The sequence below is a fragment of the Loxodonta africana genome, chromosome 27 (genome assembly GCF_030014295.1).
Source record: "Loxodonta africana isolate mLoxAfr1 chromosome 27, mLoxAfr1.hap2, whole genome shotgun sequence".
Taxonomy (NCBI): domain Eukaryota; kingdom Metazoa; phylum Chordata; class Mammalia; order Proboscidea; family Elephantidae; genus Loxodonta; species Loxodonta africana.
Genome location: NC_087368.1, coordinates 5,492,982 through 5,514,673, shown reverse-complemented (window position 1 = coordinate 5,514,673; position 21,692 = coordinate 5,492,982). Strand labels below are relative to the sequence as shown.

Here is a 21,692-nt window from a genome sequence, read left to right as displayed (position 1 = left end):
CAGGGTATTATTCAGTTTCCAAGTATTTGATTTCTTTTCCCTGATTTTTCTGTCATTGATTTCCACTTTTATGGCCTTGTAGCCTGAGAAGATGCTTAGTAATCTTTCTGTGTTTTGGATTCTGCAAAGGTTTGTTTTATGACCTAATATGTGGTCTATTCTAGAGAATGTTCCATGTGCAGTAGAATAAAAAAACTATACTTTGCATCTGCTGGGTGGCGTGTTCTGTATAAGTCTATGAGGTCAAGTTGGTTGGTTGTAACAATTAGGTCTTCCCTGTCTCTGTTGAGCTTCTTACTGGAAGTCCTGTCCTTCTCTGAAAGTGGTGTGTTGAAGTCTCCTACTATAACTGTGGAGGTGTCTATCTGACTTTTCAGTTCTGTTAACGTTTGTTTTATGTATCTTGCCGCCCTGTCATTGGGTGTATAAATATTTAATATGGTTATATCTTCCTGGTCAATTGTGCCTTTAATCATTATGTAGTGTCCTTCTTTATCCTTTGTGGCGGATTTAACTTTAAAGTGTATTTTGTCAGAAATTAATATTGCTACTCCTGCTCTTTTTTGCTTGTTGTTTGCTTGATATATTTTTTTCCATCCTTTGAGTTTTAGTTTGTTTGTGTCTCTATGTGTAAAGTGTGTCTTTTGTAGGCAGCATATAGGCGGATCGTGTGTCTTTATCCAGTCTGAGACTCTGTGTGTCTTTATTGGTGCATTTAGTCCATTTACATTCAGCGTAATTATAGATAAGTATGTGTTTCTATGTGTTTAGTGTTGTCATTTTGATCCCTTTTTGTGTGTGTTGTTGACAATTTCCTTTTTCCATTTGCTTTTTTGTGCTGAGACGTTTTTCTTTGTAAATTGTGTGTTTCTCATTTTCATAGTAGTTGAATTTATGTTGGTTGAGTTGTTATGTTTTTCTTGGTTTTTATTTTGAGTTATGAAATTGTTATACCTCTTTGTGGTTACCTTAATGTCTACCCCTATTCTTCTAAGTAAAAACCTAACTTGTATCGTCCTATATCGCCTTGTTTTCCTCTCCATATGGCAGTTCTATGCCTCCTGTATTTAGTCCCTCTTTTTGATTTTTATTTTTAAGGAATGACTTCAATGATTCCCTGTTTTGAGCATTTTTTCCTTTTTAAATTAATCTTAATTTGTTTTTGTGATTTCTCTGTTTGAGTTGATATCAGGATGTTCTGTTCTGTGACCTTGTGTTGTGTTGGTATCTGATATTATTGATTTTGTGACCAATTTCCTTTAGTATTTCTTTTAGCTGTGGTTTGGTTTTTGCAAATTCTCTAAGCTTGTGTTTATCTGTAAATGTCTTAATTTCGCCTTCATATTTGAGAGAGAGTTTTATTGGATATATGATCCTTGGCTGGCAGTTTTTCTCCTTCAGTTCTCTATATATGTCATCCCATTGCCTTCTTGCCTGTATGGTTTCTGCTGAATTGTCTGAACTTATTTTTATTGATTCTCCTTTGTAGGAGACATTTCTCTTATCCCTGGCTGCTTTTAAAATTTTCTCTTTATCTTTGGTTTTGGCAAGTTTGATGATAATATGTCTTGGTGATTTTCTTTTGGGATCAATCTTAAATGGGGTTCGATGAGCATCTTGGATAGGTATTCTTTCATCTTTCTTGATGTTAGGGAAGTTTTCTGCCAACAGATCTTCAACTATTCTCTCTGTGTTTTCCGTTATTCCTCCCTGTTCTGGAACTCCAATCACATGCAAGTTATTCTGCCTGGTAGAGTCCCACATAATTCTTAGGGATTCTTCATTTTTTTATATTCTTTTATCTGATTTTTTTTTCAGATATATTGGTGTCAATTCCCTGGTCCTCCATATCTCCCACTCTGCATTCCAATTGCTCCTCTGACTTCCTATTGCATTGTCTAATTCTGTAATTTTATTGTTAATCTTTTGGATTTCTGAATGCTGTCTCTCTATGGATTCTTGCAGCTTATTAATGTTTCCACTATGTTCTTGAATAATCTTTTTGATTTCTTCAACTGCTTTATCAGTGTCTTCCTTGGCTTTTTCTGTAGGTTTCCTTATTTCATTTATGAGGTCATCCCTGATGTCTTGAAGCATTTTGTAAATTAGTTTTTTATATTCTGCATCTGGCAATTCCAGGATTGTATCTGCATTTGGGAAAGATTTTGATTCTTTAGTTTGGGGAGTTGTAGAAGCAATCATGGTCTGCTTCTTTATGTGGTTTGATATCGACTGCTGTCTCCGAGCCATCTATAGGAAATTGTAATGATTTATTTTATATTTGCTCCCTGAGTCTTATCTTATTTTGTTTTCTTTCAATATACGTAGATGGGCTACTAGATTGCGCTGTATTGATTATTGTAGCCCTTGAATCACTTATGTCCTATTACCAGCTGGTTTGGGCTGTTACCAGATATAGAAGCCTAAGAGTCCATTCACTATTCTTGAGTAGAATCTGATTTTCGGTCACCAAGTGTTTGGTGCAGACTGTCACCTATCCACCTAGAGGAGTAGTGGTGATAGTTGCATGCACCAGATTCTAGTGGCAGGAGGGGGGTCACACTGCATGGGGGGGAGGATGCTGACAGGCTTCCCCCCAGTGCCAGTGAGGTAGGTGTGTCTCTCCTCCTAAAGCACTTTGGTGGGTGGGCTCTGCAGATGTACCTTAGGCATCCAATGCATGCCCCTCTACAGATTGGTAGGTGTCACCATCCTCAGACCCCTAAGGCAGGAGGCTAGGTGGTCTGGGGGGAGCTTCAGCCCTCAGGTCCCTGATGTGGGTCAGTGAGGGCTCTGTTTAATATGCAGAGATATCAGACCTGGGAAACTTGTCTTTTCAGTAATCCGCTAAAACAATTACAGTCAGATCACTATCAGATTTGCCTTTGCATTATAATAGCCACCTTGTTCCCTGTAGGGATGAAAGCCCAAGACTGTGGATCTCATATGCTTGGCTGGAGCTGGTTCTGTATTTTTAGTCCAATTTCGGGAAGTCAGGGAAGGACTTTTGGTCCCTGGGTTTTTTGTTGCTGCTTCTGTCTGGCCAGGAGGATGGGTTAGGAAAAGACCAAAAGATAAAAAAATGGCAGAGCACTTCACTCTCTGGCTCAGAAAATTCCAATGTTAATGAAGCTGCTTGGGAAGGGGAGGGGAGGGATCAGAAAAATAGGAGAGGGTAGCACCCTGGAATATAGACAAAGTTACTTATCTTGCTTGGGGATGACTGATTTATCTGAGATTCCCGAGCGGTGCGTAGCCTGTGTGCGTTGGCTGGGTCAAGATTGCCCCCGAGGGTCAGGCCTGCGTCCTGTGTTTGTACTGTCTCAGAAGCCGTGGTCAGTTCCTCCTCTCCCAGTCCAAAGCCCAGTGCCAAGGTTCCCAGGCTGGGATGCCGCACTCCAGGATCCCAAACCAGTCACTGCCTCACGGCGACTTCTCCTGTCAGCTGAGTTGCTGCGCTGCCTGCGTGCACTGGCTGGGCTTCCCCCGAGGTCAATTCCGGGGCCTAGGGCTGGTTCCCCTGTTTGTGCCGTGTCAAATTCAGATTCAGGAGGCGGGGCCAGGATGGCTAACTAGTCAGAAGCTTCCCCTGAACCCTCTTGCAAAAAAGACCCGAAAAAACAAGTGAATCGATTATATATGTGACAGTCTACGAACCCTGAGGATCAAACACAGAACTAAGGAATTGATCTCAGTAACAGAGGAGCAAGAGACAGTGGAGAAGCAGTGACGAGTTGCTGAGCCCACACAGCACCTCAGCTCCGATTCCTCGGCACCGTTCTTCAGTGCAAATGTGGCAGGGCTGATGGTGGTTTCCTGAGACACGGCAGACTCAGCAAAAGAATGCAAGCTAAGTGGCACACCCCTGACCCTGTGGTGTGTCTACAGCAGGGCTGGCCACAGCATTTTAGAAGCAGCTGCTTCAGTGAAAAAAGGCAAATGAAGTGCCAGCACCCCGATCCCCTGGTGTGACAGCCGCTGATCTGGCTGTGGAGTTTAGGACACAGCTGCTTTAGCGGAAGAAGGCAAGCACGGAATGCAGCCCTAACCCCCTGGGGCCATGTTGGTGGGTACCAGCCAGTGCACACAGGCTACACGCATCCTGGAATCTGTGATAAAAGAGCACTCTCGGTACAAGATACATGATTTTGTCTAATTTACCACAAGGATCTAATAGCTCTTTCTTCTGAAAGTACTCTGTCCTATCTATCTGATCCCTCCTGCCTCTGCCCCAGCAGGATTCATTAGCTGGTGAATTCCCTGGGCCTGAGATAGAACCTGTTGCACCCTCTCTGAGCCATTCTCCAGGACTGGGAGATGGAACCAATTAACAAACATGGGGAAAATACTTTCCCAACTCCCCTAAACTGGAAGCTCAGAGGAGAAGTGGCTCCAGTCCAGGCATAAGTGATCCACAGACTTTGGCTTTCACCCCTACATGGATCCAGGTGGCTATTATCATGCATGGGCTTATCTGTTAGAGATCTGACTGTAATGGTTTCAGCTGTGTGGTGGAGAGGCAGGTTTTGGAGGTCTGAAACCACTCTGTCTATTAAACAGAGCCCTCACCTACCCACAGCAGAGACCTGAGGGCTGAGGCTCCACCCATGCCACCTAGCCACTCCTGAAAGGGCTCTGAGGATAGTGGTACCTACCAGTCTTTACAGGGATAAGCACTGGGTGCCTAAGGTACAGCTAAAGAGCCCACCCACCAGAGCACTGTAGAGAACAGAGACTCTCCTTCCTCACTGACACTTGGGGGAAGACTGTCAGTACCCTGCCATCCTTAGAGTGTGACCCCCTGCTGCTACCAGAAACCAGTGCATACAACCATTATCACTACCTCTCTAAGATAGCAGGTGAGAGCCTACAGCACGCACTAGGTGACCGACTGTCAGGACACCTGAGCTGAATCCACCCAAGAATAGTGAATGGACTCTTAGGCTCATATACCTGGTAACAGCTCTAACCATCTGGTAAGAGGACATTAGTGCTTCAAAAAAAAAAAAAAAGGCTCCAATAATCAAGTTAGCACACTCTAGTAGCCTATTTGGGTATATTGAAAGAAAGCAAAGCAAGAAGCTAGGACACAGTGAGAAAACATAAAATAAATTATTACAAGAACTTACAGATGGCTCGGAGACAGCAGTTGATATCAAATCACATAAAAGAAGCAGACTGTGCTGGCTTCAGCAAACTCCCAAAAACAGAATCAAGGACTCTCCCGGATGAAGATGTATTCCTGGAATTGCCAGATGTAGAATACAAAAGATTAATATACAGAACACATGAAGACATCAGGGATGACATCAGGCAACATACAGAAAAGCCAAGGAACACACAGATAAAGCAGTTTAGAACTTAAGATTGTTCAAGAACATAATGAAAAATTAATAAGCTGCAAGAATCCATAGAGACAGCATTCAGAAATTGACAAGATTAACAATAAAATTATAGAATTAGACAACACAATAGGAAGTCAGAGTAACAGAATTGAGGAGGTGGAATGGAGAATCACGTCAGACTCTATCAAGAAGAATAACTTGTGAGTGATTTACATACAAGAACAGGGAGGGATAAGAGAAAATACAGAGAGAATTGTTGAAGGTGTGTTGGCAGAAAACTTCCCTGACATAGTGAAAGATAAAAGGATATCTATCCTAGAACCCCATACACTGTAGGTCCCAAAAGAAAGTCACCAAGACGTATTATCATCATTCTTGCCAAAACCAAAGATAATGAGAAAATTTTAAGAGCAGCCAGGGATAAGCAAAAACATCATCTACAAAGGAGAATGAATAAGAATAAGTTCGGACTACTCGGCAGACACAATGTAGGCAAGAATGCAGTGGGAGGACATATATGGAGCATCGAAGGAGAAAAATTGCCAGCCAAGAATCATGTATCCAGCAAAACTGTCTCTCAAATATGAAGGCGAAATGAAATCATTTCCAGATAAACACAAGCTTAGGGAATGTGCAAAAACCAAACCAAAACTACAAGAAATAATAAAGGGAATTCTCTAGTTAGAAAATCAATAATGTTAGATATCAACAGAGCACTAGGACACAGAACAGAGCATTCAGACATCAACTCAGATAGGGAAAGCACAAAAATAAAGATAAAAAAAGCTGAAAACAGGGAATCAGTGATGTCATTATGTGAAAGATGACAATAATCAATAAAGAGGGACTAAATAAGGTAGCCCCCACATGTGTGTTGCTGTGATGCTGGAAGCTAGCCGCTGGTATTCAGACACCAGTAGGGTAACCCATGGAGGACAGGTTTCAGCTGAGCTTCCAGACTAAGACAGACTAGGAAGAAGGACCCGGCAGTCTACTTGTGAAAAGAATTAGCCAGTGAAAACCTTATGAATAGCAGTGGAACATTGTCTGATATAGTGCTGGAAGATGAGCTCCCCAGGTTGGAAGGCACTCAGAAGATGACTGGGGAAGAGCTGCCTCCTCAAAGTAGGGTGAACCTTAATGATGTGAATGAAGTAAAGCTTTCGGGGCCTTCATTTGCTGATGTGGCATGAGTCAAAATGAGAAGAAACAGCTGCAAACATCCGTTAATAATCGGAACCTGGAATGTATGAAGTACGAATCTAGGAAAATTGGAAATCGTCAAAACTGAAATGGAATGCATAAACATCGATACCCTAGGCATTAGTGACCTGAAATGGACTGGTATTGGCCATTTTGAATTGGACAATCATATAGTCTACTGTGCTGGCAATGACAACTTGAAGAGGAATGGTATTGCATTCACTGTCAGAAAGAATGTTTCAAGATCTATCCTTAAGTACAACGCTGTCAGTGATAGGATAATATCCATATGCCTACAAGGAAGACCAGTTAATGCGACTGTTATTCAAATTTACGTACCAAGCACTAGGGCCAAAGATGAAGAAATAGAAGATTTTTATCAGCTGCTGCAGTCTGAAATTGATTGAACATGCAATCAAGATGCTTTGATAATTACTGGTGATTGGAATGCGAAAGATGGAAACAAAGAAGAAGGATCAGTAGTTGGAAAATATGGCCTTTGTGATGAACAATGTGTGAAAAATGCCGGAGATCGAACGATAGAATTTTGCAACACCAGCGACTTCTTCATTGCAAACATTTTCCTTCACCAACATAAATGGTGACTATACACATGGACCTCGCCAGATGGAACGCACAGAAATCAAACTGACTACATAAAAAAAAAAAATTTTTTTTTTTCTGGAAGAGACGATGGAAAAGCTCAATATCATCAGTCAGAACAAGGCCAGGGGCCGACTGTGGAACAGACCATCAATTGCTCATATGCAAGTTCAAGCTGAAAGTGAAGAAAATCAGAGCAAGCCCACGACAGCCAAAATATGACCTTGAGTATATCCCACCTGAATTTAGAGACCATCTCAAGAATAGATTTGACGCATTGAACACTAGTGACCAAAGACCAGGTGAGTTGTGGAATGACATCAAGGACATCAACTTTGGAGAAAGCAAGAGGTCACTGAGAAAACAAGAAAGAAAGAAAAGACCAAGGTGGATGTCAGAGGAGACTCTGAAACTTGTTCTTGAGCATCGAGCAGCTAAAGCAAAAGGAAGAATTGATGAAGTAAAAGAACTGAACAGAAGATTTCAAAGGGGCTCTCGAGAAGACAAAATAAAGTATTATAAGAACATGTGCAAAGAGCTGGAGATGCAAAATCAAAAGAGAAGAACACGCTCGGCGTTTCTCAAGCTGAAAGAACTGAAGAAAAAATTCAAGCCTCGAGTTGCAACAGTGAAAGATTCCATGGGAAAAATATTAAACGACGCAGGAAACATCAAAAGAAGATGGAAGGAACACACAGAGTCATTATACCAAAAAGAATTAGGCAATATTCAACTATTTCAAGAGGTGGCATATATCAGGAACCGATGGTACTGAAGGAAGAAGTCCAAGCTGCTCTGAAGTCATGGGTGAAAAACAAGGCTCCAGGAATTGATGGAATATCAATTGAGATGTTTCAACAAACAGATGCAGCACTGGAGGTGCTCACTCGTCTATGCGAAGAAATATGGAAGACAACTTCCTGGCCAACTGACTGGAAGAGATCCATATTTATGCCTATTCCTAAGAAAGGTGATCCAACCGAATGTGGAAATTATAGAACAATATCATTAATATCACACACAAGCAAAATTTTGCTGAAGATCATTCAAAAACAGCTGCAGCAGTACATCAACAGAGAGAGAACTGCCAGAAATTCAGGCTGGTTTCAGAAGAGGACGTAGAACCAGGAATATCATTGCTGATGGCAGATGGATCCTGGTTGAAAGCAGAGAATACCAGAAGGATGTTTACCTGTGTTTTATTGACTATGCAAAGGCATTCGACTGTGTGGATCATAACAAATTATGGATAACATTGCGAAGAATGGGAATTCCAGAGCACTTAATTGTGCTCATGAGGAATGTTTACATAGATCAAGAGGCAGTTGTTCAGACAGAACAAGAGGATACTGATTGGTTTAAAGTCAGGAAAGGTGTGCGTCAAGGTTGTATTCTTTCATCATGCGTATTCAATCTGTACACTGAGCAAATAATACGAGAAGGTGGACTATATGAAGATGAACAGGCATCAGGATTGGAGGAAGGCTCATTAACAACCTGCATTATGCAGATGACACAACCTGGCTTGCTGAAAGTGAAAAGGACTTGAAGCACTTACTAATGAAAATCAAAGAGCACAGCCTTCAGTATGGATTGCACCTCAACATAAAGAAAAACAATCCTCACAACTGGTCCAATGAGCTATATCATGATAAACAGAGAAAAGATTGAAGTTGTCAAGGATTTCATTTTACTTGGATCCACCATCAATAGCCATGGAAGCAGCAGTCAAGAAATCAAAAGACGCATTGAATTGGGTGAATCTGCTGCAACGGACCTCTTTCATTTGTTGAAAAGCAAAGGTGTCACCTTGAAGACTAAGGTGGGCCTGACCCAAGCCATGGTATTTTCAATCGCATCATATGCATGTGAAAGCTGGACAATGAATAAGGAAGACTGAAGAAGAATTGACGCCTTCGAATTGTGGCGTTGGCGAAGAATATTGAATATACCATAGACTGCCAAAAGAATGAACAAATCTGTCTTGGAAGATGTACAGCCAGAATCCTCCTTAGAAGCAAGGATGGCGAGACTGCATCTTACATACTTTGGAGATGTTGTCAGGAGGGATCAGTCCCTGGAGAAGGGCATCATGCTTGGCAGAGTACAGGGTCACTGGAAAAGAGGAAGACCCTCAACAAGGTGGATTGACACAGTGACTGCAACAATGAGCTCAACCATAACAATGATTGTTAAGGATGCTTAGGACCAGGCAGTGTTTCGTTCTGTTGTGCATAGGGTTGCTATGAATTGGAACTGACTCGACAGCGCCTAACTACAACAACAACAACAAGGAAGATCAGTTAAGGCAAATATTATTCAAATTTACACACCAACCACTAATGACAGAGATGAAGAAATTGAAGATTTTTACCAATTCTGCAGCCTGAAATTGATCAAATATGCAATCGAGATGCATTGGTAATTACTGGTGATTGGAAGGAGAAAGTTGGAAACACAGATGAAGCATTAGTAGTTGAAAAATATGGCCTTGGTGATAGAAACTATGTGGGAGATTGCATGATAGAATTTTGCAAGACCAGTAAACTATTCATTGCAAATACCTTTTCTCAGCAACATAAATGATGACTACACACGTAGACCTTGCCAGATGGAATACAAAGGAATAAAATCGACATATCTGGAATCTATATATGTGGAGACAACTGAGACATTCAGTATCATCAGTCAGCACAAGGCTGGGGCTGACTGCAGAGCAGGCCATCAATTACTCATATGCAAGTTCAAGTTGAAGGTGAAGAAAATTAAAACAAGTCCACAAGAGCCAAAGTACACCCTTGAGTATAGCCAACCTGAATTTAGAGACCATCTCCAGAACAGATTTGATGCACTGAACACTAATGAATGAAGAGCAGATAAGTTGTAGGATCATGCATAAAGGACATCATACACGAAGACAGCAAAAGGTCCTTAAAAAGACAAAAAAAAAGAAAAGACCAAAATGGTTGTCAGAAGAGACTCTGAAACTTACTCGTGAACATCGTGTAGCTAAAGCAAATGGAAGAAATGATGAGTAAAAGAGCTGAACAGAAGATTTCAAATGGCATCCAAGAAGACAAAGTAAAGTTTATAATGAAATGTGGAAGACCTGGAGTTAGAAAACCAAAAGGGAAGAATAAGCTCGGCACTTCTCAAGGTGAAAGAATTGAAGAAAAAATTCAAGCCTCAAGGTGCAATATTGAAGCATTCTACAGGTAAAAAACTGAACAAGAAGGAAGCATCAAAAGATGATGGAAGGAATACACAGAGTCGCTGTGCCAAAAATAACTGGTCAAAATTCAACTATTTCAGGAGGTAGCATATGATCGAGAACCAATGGTACTGAAGGAAGATGTCCAAGCTGCACTGAAGGCATTGGTGGAAAACAAGGCTCCAGGAGTTGAGGGGAAATCAATAGAAATGTTTCAACAAGCAGATACAATGCTGGAAGCACCCACTCATTTCTACCAAGAAATTTGGCAACAGCTACCTGGCCAACCGACTGGAAGAGATCCATATTCATGCCCATTCCAAAGAAAGGTGATCCAACAGAATGCAGAAATTATTGAACAATATCACTAATATTGTAATAAGTAAAATTTTGCTGAAGATAACTCAAAAATGGTTGCAGCAGTACATTGCCAGGGAGCTGCCAGAAATTCAAACTAGATTCAGAAGGGGATGTGGAATGATGTCAGATGGACCTTGGCTGAAAGCAGAAAATACTATAACAACGTTTACCTGTAGTTTATTGACTATGCAAAGGCATTAGACTGTGTGGATCCAACAGTTTATGGGTAACATTGCCAAGAGTGGGCATTTCAGAACACTTAATCGTGCTCATGAGAAACCTGTACATAAAGCAAGAGGCAGTCTTTAGAACAGCACAAGTGGATACTGCATGATTTCAAATCAAGAAAGGTGTGTGTCAGGGTTGTATCCTTTCACCATATTTATTTAATCTGTATGCTGAGTAAATAATCTGAGAAGCTGGACTATACGAAGAAGAACAGGGAATCAGTATTGGAGGAAGACTCATTAACATCCTGCCATATACAGATGACACAACGTTGCTTGCTGAAAGTGAGAGGACTTGAAGCACTTACTGAGGAAGACCACAGCCTTTAGTATGATGTATACCTCAACAGGAAGAAAACAAAAATCCTCACAACTGGACCAATAAACAACATCACGATAAACAAAGAGAAGACTGAAGTTGTCGAAGATTTCATTTTATTTGGATCCACAATCACGTCTACCGAAGCAGCAGTCAAATAATCAAAAGATGCACAGCACTGGGAAAATCTGCTGCAAGAGATCTCTTTAAAGTGTCAAAAAGCAAAGATGTCACTTTAAAGTCCTTAAGGACTAGGGTATGCCTGACCCAAGCCATGGTGTTTCCAGTCGCTTCATATGTGAAAGCGGGACAATGAATAAGAGAGACCGAAGGAGAATTGATGCCTTTGAATTATGGTGTTGGCGAGGAATATTGAATATACCACAGGCTGCCAGAAGAAGGAATAAATTTGCCTTGAAAGAAATACAGCCAGAATGCCCCGTAGAAGCAACGATGGTGAGACTTTGTCTCGCTTATTTTGGACATGTTATCAGGAGGGACCAGTCCCTGGAGGATATCACGCTTGGTAAAGTAGAATATCAGGGAGAAAGAGGAAGCCCCTCAATGAGATGGATTGACACAGTGGCTGCAACAGTGAGCTCAAGCATAACAATGATTGTGAGGGTGACACAGGACTGGGCAATATTCTTTCTGTTGTACCTAGGGGCAGTATGAATCATAATTGACTTGACAGCACCTAAGTAGAACAACACCACCTTTCAATCATTTCACCCTCTTCCCCTCTCACACCTAGTTAAACTATTTTCTCTTCCCCAGTGTTCCATGCTTCCGTGCTTTTTATATGGCCTGTTCCCCAGGCCTGGAATACCCTTGGCTGGAAGCTCTTACTAGTTCTTTGGAATTCAGTTAAGGCATTACTTCTTGCAAAAATTCTTCCCTGTTTCCATCAATCAGAAGTGGTGGTCCTATTTGCTTTCTTGCCATGATGTGTGCCTCACTTGCAATACAAGACTTTTTAATCTTGACCTGTGATGGCTTACTTCTCTTCTAAAATGAGCTGAAAGACAGGGGTCATGGAGTGTGTTTGTTGAATGAATGAGATCTGATCCCTCACCTTAGGCCTGCTCCTAATTACCTGTGCTGCCCTCCAAAGGTTACCTGCTTTCCAGCTCCAAATCTGTAACTGTAAAACACAAGGGTTGGGTGGACCACGTGGAATCTCCAGCTCTGTCATCATGCTCTTATACCAGTTTGGAATTTCCAAACATTTTGTTCAGAAAGAACTTTGTCCATTTATATTTATGTTGTTTATTACTTGTATACAACATGATGTTTCCTTACATAAGCCATTCTCTTTCCTTTGTGGCTAAGCTTGCTTATTGTGAATTCTCCTTCTAAAAAGTAAACGTCTTGGGAGTGGTTCACGGAGTTTTGACTGTGTTTATAACGTTTTCTTTCATGAGTTGAAGGGGGGGCTATAGAAGGCTATATCGTATATTACCTACACATTCCTTAAGTCTGAAATATATTTTTTAAAAGTAACAACGTATAGAGACTATAAAGAAAATCATTTTATCTAAGCTGTGTGTTAGGTTAAAACTAAATCTGTACAGGATTACACTGGATGACAAAAAAAAAAAAAAAAAGCAACAGCTATTAAAACACAACTAAAACTCTTTGCTGTCAAGTTGATTCTGACTCATAGAAACTCTCTAGGATAGAGTAGAACTGCCCTATACAGTTTCCAAGGAGCTCCTGGTGGATTCGAACTGCAGACCTTTTTGTCAGTGGTCATAGCACTTAACCTCTACGCCACCAGCATTTCCAAAAGACAGACACATAGGTATAACATGTTACAGAGTAAATTTTTGGATAACCTGTGAGTCTTTGTGAATGAAATCAATTGCATTTAGAGAAGCTGTTTATTCCTAGAGAGATAAAAGTGTAATTAGCAATTATAAAGGAGTCTACAGAGGTTTTGCTCACAACAGACCAATGGGCGGATTTCTGGGGACTTGGCAAATTGGTGGGGTGTTTATATCTTATCTCTTTCTTTTCTTTTCAAATATACCCCAATCTCTTGTTCAGCAATTTCTGGGGGGGGAAGAAAGTGCTTGCGATCACTCGGGATTTATATCACATCCTAACATAGCCATTTCCTGAGACAGAATAGTCGAGTTATGTACGTGAGGCAAGTAGACCGAGAAACAGAAAATGAATGAGGGCCTGGATGTCCTTTTTACAAATTTATATCCTCAGGTAAGCATCTCTTTGCTTCCTGTTGCCTCTCTTTATAATGATGACACCCATAAAGAGAAAAACAAATGTTTTTTTTCCTAGTTAAAAGTTCACATTATTCATGCTAGTTAAATACCAGTGAAATCTGTCCTTAATTTCCCCAATAGATGGAGCCAGAAGTTTACAAGGCAAAAAACATTCTTCCCCCATTTGGATGCTGTGAAATATATTTTTTAAAGCGTCAGAGCTAGAAAGAAGCTAGTTTGAAGGCTCACGCATTGGGCTTCCGCATTTTTGGTGTCACAAATAAAGTCACTTTAGAAAAAGATGGCTGTTGTTAGCAGAGCGTTCTGAGGGGACCTCACTAATTGAGTTAAAAACTGAGTCAAGCTCCACTGCATTACACATCATTCCGTAGAAAAACTCTGTGCAACAACAGCATCCCGATGCCTTATTAAAAATAATGATAATAATAATGACAGAACTTCATACAATCCCAGTAAAGAGAACTGAGAATCTCCTGGAGTTTTATTAAATGGAATGGCCCTCCTTTATTTAGCCAGCATGGCAAACTAATAGCATAGGTCTTCTACTTGAGGCCTTGCCTGTGTGTAGGTGCTCTCTATCAGGAGGTCCAGTTTGGACTCCCATTTAACCAATACTGACTTCAGGATTGTTACATGAGAAAAGGTAACAGGAGGCTCTGGGGTGGGTCCTGGGAATCTGCATTTTAACAAGTACCCCTGGTGACTCTGTTACACACTTTGGGAAAAGCCTCAGAGAATAACTGTTAATGATATTCAACCAGGAATTTGCTTTTGGTAAGAGGGGCATAGAATAAGTGAAGATATCACTAGAGAGCTGGTCAGCTTGGCATGGTTAACAAAGATAACAGGTTCTTTCTGAAATATTTAGCTAATCAACTGGAATGAAACTGAGTTATGAACCTGGCTTTTCAGTTTGTACTGCTGAACTGTCCTTGGTGTATTTATTTCCTGTGAGTTATTTTTGGCCTTCCTTATCTCTTCTCACATGTTGTGTGCAACATGCCCTCTGTTTTCACAGTCTTCACGTCATTAGTGTTCTGTGTTGCAGAGCTGACTGTTCCTTGTGAAGGAATGACTCCATTGATCTAGGAACTTATGCAGGTGTTCTCACACATGCTGGAGAGCAAATCACCTGCGAAGCTTTGTAAACCTATCGCTATGCAGGTTCCACGCCTCACCCCAATCAGAATCTCTGGGCACAGGGGCCCAAAATCTATACCCTTGAAAACCTTTACTGTACAGCCACGCGTGAGAACCACTGATTTAACGATAAACCCAAAATCAAACCCATTGCCATTGAGTTGATTCCAACTCATAGCGACCTTAGAAGACAGCAAAGGAGATTTTCTTTGAGACTTCAAATGTGTTTTTCTTGCTTGGACATCTGTTTATTCCTGCTGTAACCAGAACTGGTGCTATACTTGATTTAATGTGCTCCCAGAAACTCTGAATTTTGTGCTATGCCTGGCCTGGTACTGAGCAATGTGATGAACAATGTCCAAGGTTACTCACTGGGCTTCACTTCTAGCACTAAGACACACTGACAAGGATGAAGTTCTCTCTAAGTGGCAGTTTAGTCCCCTTGATGAATAGTGAGAGAGAACTGCTTGAAGCAATGTGGTGGAATATCACACCACCTGGTCTGAAGGCTTTAGAGAATTTAGCACTTAGACTCTTGAGCCACATCAGTACAACACTGGGTAATAAGAGCTTGGCTATGCTGAACCACAAAGCTTCTAGATGGCCAGTCTGTACACTAAGTTCAGGTCAAGTGTGAGAGATGGCGGTGGCAATGGGCTTCTTGACGTCCTGACTCTGGAATTACAGAAGAGCATCTGGGAAAATTTTTAAGACTTCTAAGGCAGGTTTGCTATGGCTGCTAACCAGAATGCCAGCAGTTCGAATCCACCAGGCGCTCCTTGGAAACTCCACAGGGCAGTCCTACCCTGTCCTATAGGGTCGCTATGAATCGGAATCGACTCGACGGCAGTGGGTTTTAAGGCAGGTTAGTGTACAATCACTCTAGCTTACACTGCAAGCATCAGGTCCCTGCATGTTTTTCCTATACTCCAAGTGCCCTTCCTGAACTTGCCCTTGTAGCTGTAGGCCACACTGTAAATTACATAAAGTAGGGGGGACTTTATGCCAGAGTCTGGCCCAGCTGCCACTCAGAAACACATGCCCAATATTTCAGAACACAGTCCTGTTATTTCCAAGGGTCATACAGTCGCCATTTCTACTTTCCATACCCCAACCCCAAGTTGGCATAGGTTGTTGTGCCTTAGCCTAAGGGTGGGTGGTTGGTGTGGGAATTAAACACAGCACAGCGGTGAAAGGTCAGGGGTTCCAATCCACCAGCTGCTCCTGGGACAAAGCAGTCTGCTTCCCTAAAGATTTACTGCCTTGGAAACCCTATGGGGCAGTTCTTCTCTGTCCTGTAGGGTTCTATGAGTCCAAATTGACACCACAGCAGTGGGTTTCCTTAGCGGGTTTTTTCCCTCAGTCGGTGCCCAAACTATGAGCCTCAGCAGGACACCCCCTGCTTAGTCAGTCACTGGAATGCTCTGCATCACTGGAGGAAGAGGTCTCAAAAGTTGAAAGAGCGGCAGGGTTTTTTTTGTTTGTTTGTTTGTTTTGTTTTTTTTCCCCGGAGCGTCGGAGGAAGCCGGAGCGTTTCTTCCGAGGTGAGCGACGCCGCGGAGCTGCTGGTCCCATCGCACGTTCGCGGGGTCTGCGCGATCGGGATAGGCAGGGCGGGGCGGGGCGAGCGGGATGGGCGGGGTGGGGCGGGCGGGGATTCACACGCCCCTCCCCCACCCCGGGATCCCCGATTCTGAGGTGGACGCAGACCCTCTTCCCTGGTGCGGGCGGGGTGGGGGCGGCGTGACCCGGAGACCGAGCCCGAGTGCCGCCTGGAGAAGCTTCTCTGGTCGCTTGACCTGCAGGCGAGTCCTCGGCCCAGGTTCCCCGCAGGTGGGCGCTCTGAGTGGGCTGCAGGGCCCAGTTTCAACGCAGTTGGACGCTCTGAGTGGGCTGAAGGGCCCAGGTTCCCCGCAGTTGGGTGCTCTGAGAGGGCTGAAGGGCCGAGGTTCCCCGCAGTCGGGTGCTCTGAGGGGGCTGAAGGGCCCAGGTTCCCCGCAGTCGGGCGTTCTGAGTGGGGTGCAGGGCCCAGGTTCCCCGCAGTTGGGGGCTCTGAGTGGGCTGAAGGGCCCAGGTTCCCCGCAGTTGGGCGCTCTGAGTGGGCTGAAGGGCCCAGGATCCCCGCAGTTGGGCGCTCTGAGTGGGCTGAAGGGCCCAGGTTCCCCGCAGGTGGGCACTCTGAGTGGGCTGAAGGGACCCAGAGATTCATTACAAAGGTAAAAATGTTCTAAGTAGCTGGGCGCTGGCGGAGCAGATCTAAATGAGACGCTTCACTAGTGACTGGTAAATTGTGAGGAAGGAAATGCCTGCAGTGAAGGGCAGACCAGATCAGCACACTGAGATTCTTGTTCAAGAAGACAGGATTTTGTGTGTGTGTGAGGGTGGGGGGGGGGGGTCGCTGTAAACCGAGGCTTTTCTGGGGCTGTTCAAGAGGGAAATTAGTTATCTTCTGCATGTTACTGGGCTGTAGGGTGAGGAAGGCAGGGTCTAAATTAAGCCTCTTCAGACTTCCTCAGTTCTTTGAAAAGTGTGTGTTTGAAGACGACCATTTGGCTGGCAGAAGAGGGATGTGCGGGGAGGGATTATCTCCTGTAAACCACGCTTTGAAAAGGGGAAGTGCGTGCAGGAGTTTCAGAGCAGATTAAAACTGCAGGGTATCCCCCACCTCTCTTCTCCATTTCTGCAGACCTGCAATAGGAAGGGCATACTGTACATCCTTACAGTGAAACATAAAAAGTCCCTTCAGTTTTCCAGTGGTTAACTAGTGTTAATTTTACTGTATTCTGGAGTTTGAATGTAATCCACTTAGAATTTATTCTGGCATGAGACTGACAAAGATCTTTATTTACCTGATTCCTTGGAGACACCCTGATACCTTTTCCAAGCCCTTTTATTCCTCTTCTCCCTACAAATTTGTTTCTTTAGGAAACACTATGATTTTCAAACATGTAAGACATACTCCAGCGATGGTTTATCCAATGAGCAAGGTACACACGGGTTTACTTGTGCCTACCTACTAATCTGTAGTCAGAATTTTCCCTGTTTTTCACCACATCAAAGGTGTGATGAAACCCCCGTGAAATTGTTCACTACTGATTAGTGAGTAAACACAATTAACCCTGTTGTACACCTTGCTTACTGGCTAATCCACCCTTGCATACTGGCAAAATGTCTATACTTGATAGGCAATCAATTAGCTTGGCAAGTTAAAAAAAAAATTGAAGAGGGAGCACTTGGATCTGTTAAAGAGATGAGAACTCTGAGGTGAATGGAAGTAAAAGAAGTTGCTGCGAAGCTCAAGCTCGCTGGGAACAACTGTCCCTAGTAAAGTGAAATATAGGTTGTTGGCTAATAGTTTGGAACACAAAGCAAATTATTGGTAATTTAAAATTTTGTCTAAAATTTTTAAGTTGGTATTGGTGATGGTGAGGGAAGGAATTCTGAAGGTTGAGAGAGGTGGTATAACTTGAAAAAGTATATGCTTTGAGATCTAAAAAAAAAAAAAAATGTCATTTTTGTCATGCAGGCAGTCCCCGGATTAAGAAGGAGCTCCGTTCCTAAATCTGTCTTTAAGTTGAATTTGTACATAAGCCGGAACAGTTAGGTACGGTTTGTATCTAATGTTAGTTAACCAAATGTTTGTCTTAGCACGTAGTGTTCCTTTTGTAGACATAAAAAGCATTAAAGACTCATTTCCAGATACACTAAAATATCTTTAACTGATAATATGGTGATAATAAGAGTGTTTTAATGCTCTTTGCAAAGTAGCACCTGTTTATTATTACGAGCCATTGTATATACCTCAAATTTTTAATATAAATAGGCTTTATGGGGATTGGTTTGTAACTACAGGTTGCATGTTAGTGGGACCTTTGTAACTGGGGACTGCCTGTGAAAACTACACAAAGGGCGTGCAGTTCTTACGTTCACCTGTGGAAGGGGCTGTGAAAAGGTTGAAAAACACTGATCAGGTTAAGCAAGGGAAACCAGGAAGATCGGCAGGCTGAGTGCATCTTGAGGGACGCAGCATGTATCAGTGACCTATAGCACAAGGGTTTACTCTCTGAATCAATGAAAGCTCACTAGTGTTACTTTCAAAACAATAACAAAATCATTTCCTTCCTGTCCTTTCTGTCCCTTGGGTTAGGCGCGGGGAGGATGGAGAGTGAATGAAAGATTAGAGTCTGACTTGCATGCCTAAGCAGTAGTATCCCTTGAGAAGGATCTGTGTCACATTGTGTACCTGTAAGAGCCTTCACATTGGGAGGGGTCTGAGCACCTTCCTTAGGATGTAAGGTAGAGCTAGATAGCACAGCTACAGGTGGGGGCTGAGAGTGCTGTTATCTGATACTGAAGCAGTGGGGGAAAAGGAGAGCCAGGAAATGTTGAATTCAGTGAGGCTCTTGCATTTGCAAGATTGAGGAGGCATTTCCAGGCAGAAGTGCCTCATCGTTGGCCAGCCTGGCTTTGCTTTACATGGCTTCCAGACGACCTGCAAGTCACAGTGGAGGCTCCTGTGGAGGTTACACATCTCAGATGGTAGCTTATGCTTATGATGTGCTCTAGAAAAGAAAGGCTCCCAAAGACAGAAATCTAGGCTGCCATTCCTGTCACCCATGGGCTTCCAGAAAGCAGATTGTGCCTTCCCTACCAGCAGGTGGCACTGCTGTCTCTGGGAATTCCTGGAGGAGGTGAAATAATGGAGCTGGCAAACTAGCAGTGTGTAGCCTCTAGTCTACAGGATCTTGAGAGGCTTTGTGAGATCTCAGTCAAAGAGAAGCTCAAAGAAAATAGTTGTGAAAGCCAAATTGTTTACGTAAGGTTGAAATAATGGGTTTTGTGGAGACTGAGGGATGGTTGTGGTTACTTTGCTAGGGGTGTGTGTGTGTGTGTGTGTTTGCGTGTGTAGTGGGGGAGAAGGCGGGATGTAACCTAACAATTAAGCATCATAATACAGGTTTTGAATTTTGGGTTGCATAAATTGGGTAATTGAACCTGAAGTTGAAATCATGATTCAATTAAAATTCCCCATAACTTCATAGTTTCTAATTCGTTGCCTGTAAACCTAGTCTACACACATGGGTGGGATTCTGGAAACATACATGTGACTTTTAAACCTGATCAATATCCAGTAATTATAAACCTTGAAGGTAGGCGTGAGAGTACTAGTAAAAATAGTGTTGGTTAATTAGTCAGTATACTTCAGGGCTGGCACAGAAGGCAGGTCAAAGTTATTCTGAAATCAGTTTCTTCTAGAACTTGGAACTTTCTAATAAGTATGGATTTTCTTAAATTCTGTCCCTTTGAGATTGTATTCACAACCCAAAACTTGAACATTGGTTTTATTGACCTCACGAGCCAGGGTTCATTCATCCATTCTCTTTTCTGAAATAACTAGATGGCTGTTCTTTGAGGTGAATTTTGTAGACATGATGTTTGAGGGAGATGGGTGCTGTTGCCAGTGAAGGGGAGGTTACAGTGTATAATGAGGACCTCAGCTTTGACCCTGACCCAGGGAGAGTACACTGCCTTTGATGCCAGTACGCCAGTCACCTGCTTCCTCTTTTAGTTCGTATTCTATGTTCAGTTAATTGGAGGTTTATTTCTGTCTCTCTTCAAATGAACTGATGAGCTTGTTTTTACTACCGATGACGAATTCCAAAATTCTGCTGGTGCTAGCTCAACATTGTTAGTCCTTAAAAAAAAAAAATTTAGGGAGATGCAAATCAAAACCAGAAAGACATACCACCTCACCCCCACTAGAATGGCTATAATAAAAAAAAAAAAGGAAAATAACAGGTGTTTGCAAGGATGTGGAGAAATTGGAACCCTCGTTCATTACTGGTGGGAATGCAAAATGCCATAGTCGCTGTGGAAAACAGTTTGGTGGTTCCTCAAAAAAGTTCAACGTAGAACTATCATATGAGCCAGCAGTTCCAATCCTAAGCATATGGCCCAAGGAATTGAAAGCAGGGATGCAAACAGTACCTAACAACAATAACAGCAATGACCCTCAGAGGAAGACAGGGTATTTTACAGATGGGGAAATCAAGACTCAGAGTTGTTAAGTAACTAAGGCAAGGTTACTGTGCTTGTGTCTTATCCCAAATTTCTTGCTCTAAACCTGATGTAGCCAGAATGCTCATTAGAAGTGAGGATAGCAAAACTTCATCTCACATGCTTTGGACATATGATCAGGAGGGTCGAGCCCCTGAAGAACATCATGCTTGGAAAAATAGAAGGTCACCAAAAAAGAGGAAAGCCCTCAATGACATGGATTGACACACTGACTGAAACAGTGAGCTCAAACACAGCAATGATTGGGAGGATGGCACAGGACCAGGCAATGTTTCATTCTGTTGTACACAGGGTCTCTGTGAGTCAGAATTGACGGCACCTAACAACAACAACAACAAATGTAATGCTATCTTCCTGGTTGGGCTGGAGTCAGCCTTGTACAACAGAGATTCCTAGCTGCCCAGCAGTTCATGTGGATAGCTCTAGCCTGCATAATGTGAGTGGAAGTGGGAGGTACTGAGATCCATTTCTGGGGAAAAGAGACAAACTCAACAAGATAACTCCCATGCAGCTCCTCCATTGTGTTTTCCACTTCTAGCTGGCTTGAAAGGAGTGAACTCCCCAGAACAACCTTGGTCTTTGAGGGGAAGGGGAGATTGGTGTAGGCACAGGTATCTGGTTGCAGAAGGGGGTCATGCTCTGAATAAGGCAGGGGGCTGCCAGCCATCCCCCGAGTGTCTGTGAGGAAAGTGTGTCCCTGTTCCCTAGGACGCAGAGTTCGGTGGGTTCTGCAGCTGGACCACGGGCACCGAATGCTTTTGGTTGTAAGGACTGGTAGGAATGACTTACCCTTGGACCCCTGTCGTGGGTGGCTAGGTGACATGGGTGGAGCCACCAGTCCTCAGGCCCCTGATGTAGGTAGGTTAGGACCCTGTTTAAGAGTCAAAGAGTTGTCAAACATCAAAAACCCACCTCTCCACCACACAGCTGAGACTGTTAAAGTCAGATCTCAAGCAGATG

At 42.8% G+C, this 21,692-nt stretch overlaps 1 long non-coding RNA gene across 2 annotated transcripts in view; it reads left to right on the top strand.

Annotated features, from left to right (window-relative positions):
• LOC104847334 (uncharacterized) overlaps window positions 1-21,692 on the top strand; it is a 763,513-nt gene that overhangs the window by 580,028 nt on the left and 161,793 nt on the right. The gene's annotated exons all lie outside the window — the stretch shown is intronic.